This window comes from Bos indicus x Bos taurus, chromosome 22 (assembly GCF_003369695.1).
Source record: "Bos indicus x Bos taurus breed Angus x Brahman F1 hybrid chromosome 22, Bos_hybrid_MaternalHap_v2.0, whole genome shotgun sequence".
Classification (NCBI taxonomy): domain Eukaryota; kingdom Metazoa; phylum Chordata; class Mammalia; order Artiodactyla; family Bovidae; genus Bos; species Bos indicus x Bos taurus.
This window is the reverse complement of record NC_040097.1, coordinates 187,209-192,812: the sequence shown is the minus strand read 5'-3', so window position 1 is coordinate 192,812 and position 5,604 is coordinate 187,209. Positions and strand designations below refer to the sequence as shown.

Here is a 5,604-nt window from a genome sequence, read left to right as displayed (position 1 = left end):
CTGGTCCCCGCCAGTCCCGGAGCCCCGGCCAAGGCCAGAACCCCAGAGGGGAGGGGCGCGGGGCTGGCGGGAAGCCACGGGGTGGGGGCGGGGGTGCGGGGATGAGGGGGAGGGGGAGGGAGGACCCTTCCAGGAGTCACAGGCTCTAAAAGGGCCTGCCGCGGTTCTCTGCAGGGCTGACTTGATCCAAGGACAGTGGCCCGCAGAAGCCGTAAGTTCACTCAGTGGCCTGGGAACTTCGCACAGAGCTGTCATGTCTTTCTGGGGAGACCCCCTGTACCTCGGGAGGCCTGTACTTCAAGGTCACATCCTAAGGGAAGCTTTCCCCAACCACACACCCACTAAGACAGACCCCCCCCCTCACCACGTGACCACAGAGAGCTTCAGGGTGCTTCTGCACCCTCTCAGCCACAGGCTTATCCCAGGCTCAGAGATGACCTGACCACCATCTCCCCTGCTGCACAGTCCACAGGAATCCCCAGCTCCCAGTGCCTGGTGTTTCCTGTTCTTATTCAGTTGCTAAGCCCTGTCTGGCTCTTTGCGACCCCATGAACTGCAGCACACCAGGCTCCTTTGTTCTCCACTATCTCCTGGAGTTTGCTCCAATTCATGTTCATTGAGTTGGTGATACCATCCAACCATCTCTTCCTCTGTCACCCCCTTCTCCTCCCACCTTCAATCTTTCCCAGCATCAGGGTCTTTGCCAATGAGTCAGCTCTTGGCATCAGGTGATCTAAGTTTTGGAGCTTCAGCTTCAGCATCAGTCCTTCCAGTGAATATTCAAGGTTGATCTCCTTTAGGATGGACTGGTTTGATCTCCTTGCAGTCCAGGGGACTCTCAAGAGTCTTCTCCAGCACCACAGTTTCAAAGTTATCAATTCTTTGGCGCCCAGCCTTCTTGAGGCTTCCCTGGTGGCTCAGACAGTAAAGAATCCACTTGCAATGCAGGAGACCTGGGTTCAATCCCTGAGTTGGGAAGATCCCCTGGAGAAGGGAACTGCTACCCGCTCCAGTGTTCTGGGCTGGAGAATCCCATGGACAGAGGAGCCTGGCGGGCTACAGTCCATGGGGTCGCAGAGAGTCAGACACACTAAGCAGCTTTCAGTTTCAGCTTCTTTATGAGCCAACTCTCACATCCATACATGACTATTGGAAAAACCATAGGTTTGACTAGACAGACTTTTGTTGGAAAATTAATGTCTCTGCTTCTATAACGCTGTCTAGATTTGTCATAGCTTTCCTTCCAAGGAGCAAGCAAATTTTAATTTCAGGGCTGTAGTCACTGTCTGCAATGATTTTGGAGCTCAAGAAAATAAAATCTGTTGCTTCCACTTTTTTTCCATCTGTTTGCCATGAAGTGATGGGACCAGATGCCATGATCCTAGCTTTTTTTTAAATGTTAGCACAGATCACACCATAACGCACTTATCCACAGGCTTGTCTCTCTTCACAACAGGAAGATCCCTGAGGTGGAGACAGGGTCTCAGCTGTGTACCCCAAACCCTAAGTAGGGCTTGCATCTAAGATCGGTGAGCGTAGATGGATGACGCTCAGCCCGCGGTGGCTGGGGCGGGAGGAGTGGTCGGGGGCATGGATAGTACAGTGAGGGCTGTCTCAGCCTTCGTCTGGGGGCAGCTTAGAGGGAGAGTCTGGCTCAAGTCAGGTGGACGGGTGGCCTGATGGAGGCTCTTTCTGTTGTGTAAGGATGATTCAGCGGTCCTCTAGGAATTCGGGAGCCAGTGCCGTGTGTGTGTTGGGAGGAAACATTAACTCGGAGGGTGTGTGGCCTTGGACGGTGGCCGCGTGACCCGTTTCCCTTCCAGCTCAGGCCGCTGCTCCCTCTGGCCGGGTCCTAAGGTCTCCTGCTCAGGGGCGTGCTGTGGCTCCCCTCTGCCTTCCCCTCTCCCCGCCCTGCTTCTACTTGTGAGTTACTCACAGTGGCACCAGATGCCAGCCCCCAGTGGCAACCGATAATTCAGGATGGCTTCCCACGATATTCCCTTGGGATGGGCAATGTATGATTTTACATGTTGCCTTATTCAGGCTGGGGACACAATGCCACAGGCTAGGCAGCTTACAACAGCATCCATTCATTGCCGGGGGCCTGGAGGTCTGTGGTCAGGGTGCCAGCCTGGTCCTGTGAGGGCCCTTTTCTGTGTCCTCACATGGCAGAGGCAGCAAGGGGGCTCTGGGGTCCTTATATGAGGGCGCCGATCCCACTCTGAGGGCTCCACTCTATGACCTGGTCACTTCCTGAAGGCCCCCTGCTTAAACAACCTCAATTGTGGTTAGGAGTCAACATATGAACTGGGGGAGCGGGAAACAGCCCTTCAACCATAGCACAGAGAGATGACGTCGGAGGGAGCCTTCATACAGCTCTAGGCTTGAACCAGGATCCACCCAGCGACCTGGAAATGCAATCAGGTGTTTCTGTAGAGTGGGCCGAGGCACGCAGAGTGCACAGCTGTTCTCCTGCGAAGGCCTTGCATGGGGGCCTCTTGACCCTTCTGGAGAGTCAGATTCCGGGTCTGGGACAGGGCCCGGCCCGCAGGTGCATCCCCCACCCCAGGGCTCATCACAGGGAACAAATGAGAACTTGGCAGCTTGCAGGGTGGGGCGCAGGGTCCCTCCTGGAGGTGCTGTCAGTCCAGTGATGGGGGCAGAAACCGAAAGCTGGGGGTTGCTGTGATGAGGGGGGAGAAGGTCAGGAGAGGGGCCGGGGGCCCTTGGGGTCTTCAGGGGGCACAAGGTCTGGCAGGACTTGGGGGAGTTCAGTTAGAGAAGCAGAGCAAGGCTCCAGATGGAGAGACAAGTAAGAGCGCAGATGAGGGGTGTGGGCGGGGCTCGAGTGTGGGATAAATGGGTACATGTGGGGGCGAGGCCTGTGTGTGGGCGTGGCGTGGGGTGGGCGTGGCGTGTGGGCGGGGCGTGTGGGCGGGGCGTGGGGCGGGGCATAGAGGCGAGGTGGTCTCTAGGAAGCGTGAGGAAGCGTGAGTCGCCTGTGGTGGCTGGCTGATCCCTTAGAAGCTACACACAAGGGGAGTCTGTTTACCCCTTGGTCCAGTGGTGGCTGGACCATTTCATTGGCATTTGGGCAACTGACATTGGGTGGCTAACTCTTTATTTTGCAAAGTAAGAACATCTGAAAAATAATCAATTTCCCAGAATACTATTCAGGTTTAAAAAGGAAGGAAGCCCCGACATGCCACGACATGGAGGAACCTTGAAGACACCATGCTCAGTAGTGCAATAAGTCAGTCACGGAAGGACAGGCAGGGCGTGATCTCACTTACACGAGGCCCCAGGAGCATGCAGATTCGTAGTGACAGGAAGCTGCATGGCGGGGGCCAGGGCTGGGGGAGCCGAGCGGGAGCTGGTTCAATGGGGACAAAGTGACTGTCTTACAAAGTGCAGCGTTAATTGGGCTGGATGGTGCTTGTGACCGCTCAACAATGTGAACGCGCTTAATGCCGCTGATCTGGATGCTTAAAAGTGGTTAAGATGGTACATTGTGGGTTATTTGACCAGGATTAATTCTTTTCTAAGGGCTTCCCTGGTGGCTCAGACAGTACAGAGTCTGCCTGCAATGCAGGAGACCCGGATTCCACCCCTGGGTCTGGAAGATCCCCTGGAGAAGGGAATGGCTGCCCACTCCAGTATCCTTGCCTGGAGAATCCAGCCACTCTCCTCACATGCTCCATCTCCCTCCAGCACTCTGCGGGTTGGGTGACCGTAGGTCAGGGCCAAGAGGCCGCTGGATGCAGTCTTTCCGGGTCTGACTCCAGAGCAGCGAGGGAAGGAGGAGGGTGGGGAGCCCAGCAGGTGAGCAGGTCCGGGCCAGTCAGGAGAGAGCCCAGTGGGCACAGTGGAGGAAGCCGAATGGGCAGCCACAGGTACGAGGGCACCAGGGTGGCTGAGAGTGCAGACGGGACACGGTGAGGCCCCGGAGGGCAGCAGACAGGGAGACACCACCCGCAGGCCAGGTGGACCAGGACAGGGCCGGTGCTCATGGTTCCTCCTGTCCCGACGTCGGTGTCAGCCACACGTGCGTGCGCGCTCAGTCGCTCAGTGGGGTCCAATTCTGAGACCCCTTGGACTGTAGGCTCTGCTGGTCAGTCAGACAGCGGCTGCCTGGGATGAGGTGCACTGGCAGGAAGGGCACTGGGGGGCTTTTCTAGAATGACAGAAACATCCTGAGTTCTCTGGAATGGCAGCTTGTGCATTTGTCAAGCCCCATCACACTGGGCGCAGAAGATCTGTACAGAAGTCACACAAAGGCTACAAGTTCACCACGGAAGTAATACGTGCTCAGCACGAACTCGAAACAATCTGAAGAGTTAAAACTCCTCCCCACCACAGCGCCTCTGGCCCTCCTTGACCCTGACCCTAACCATCCCAGACCTTGAGCCACAGGAGTCCCCAGGACTGGTCCCTCTTCCCGGAGTCCAGGGTAGACCTCAGCGTTGCCCGCTCCTCCCCCTTCCAGCAGGACGTGTGCGCGCAGCGCCCCGACACTAGCTCTCCTGTGCGGTAGGATACGCCCCTGAGGTGCAGCGTTTGTTTCTGCAAAACACAGTGGACACACTCAGGGCCGGAGGTGTTTCTCCCCACCCCCACGCCCAGGGAACCAGGAGGACAGTAGGCACCTGTCAGGACGAACTGCAGAGCCGATCACGGGCCCGCAGGGGGCGCAGAGGAACAGGCCTCGCAAGTGCACACGCTTATCCTTTGGATTCTGAACTTTGTAAACCTATAATCTCCTCCAAAACCTTAATTAAAGGGGGAGAGGGCACACGGAGCACCGGGGCTCTGCCGTGCGCCACCCACCCCACCCCGGCGCTCCTCCCCCAGCCCCGAAAACCCAGCCTGGAGTCACACTTGGGGCTGAGACTCACGCAGGACTTGGCCGAGCTGCTCTGTGCTCATCTGAATGCAGGAGAGTCCTGCTGCCCTGGCCGGTCCTCCGCGGCCGCCCTCCCAGAGGGGCCGAGGACAGCCTGCTTGTCCTGCTGCAAAAACAATGGGGCCGGAAACGTGGGGCGGCTGGGGGAGGGGCCCAGCTGGCCCCCCAAAACCACCTGCCACAGTCTGCCCCCTGGAGACCAGGGCTCCTCCAAGGCATGCCTGCTCTGGGACTGAGGATTGCCCACTTCTCCGGCCACTGCGATGACCCCTCACACACATCGGAGCCCGCACCTCCCCCTGCCCAGCCCCCGACTCCCTGCTCCCCACCATCCTGTCTGCCTGCACACCATGTGGCTGAGCTTCCGGGCCTACAGCCAAAGTCATTTTGCCCCAATTTCAAAAGGGCTGTCTCCCAGGACGTGCGCCTTCCTGCCTGGGAGCTCCAGAGTCTAAGCCACAGGGGAAAGGCCTTTGTGGGTCCTGGAGAGATTCCATCCCCGGGGCCCTCAGTGGCTGGGACGCTTGGGCCTGTGAGGTGCCGTCTCCTTCCCTGATGAGCTCTGCAGGCCAGGCCGCTCCCTTCCTCCTTTCTGCATGGGTGGACCTCACAGGCGTGGTCAGCCTCTGGTGGTGCTAGTGCTAAAGAGCCCGCCTGCCAGTGCAGGAGACTCAAGAGACGCTGGTTTGATTCCTGGGTCC

General features: G+C 58.0%; 1 long non-coding RNA gene across 1 annotated transcript; it reads right to left on the bottom strand.

Moving 5' to 3' along the window:
• Window positions 1–3,157: 3,157 nt before the first annotated feature.
• Window positions 3,158–5,228, bottom strand: LOC113880870. Its single transcript, XR_003507857.1, has 2 exons — window positions 4,647–5,228; window positions 3,158–4,563 (listed from the first exon to the last, which is right to left on the bottom strand). It is a non-coding gene; the product is annotated as an uncharacterized LOC113880870 (long non-coding RNA).
• Window positions 5,229–5,604: the final 376 nt, after the last annotated feature.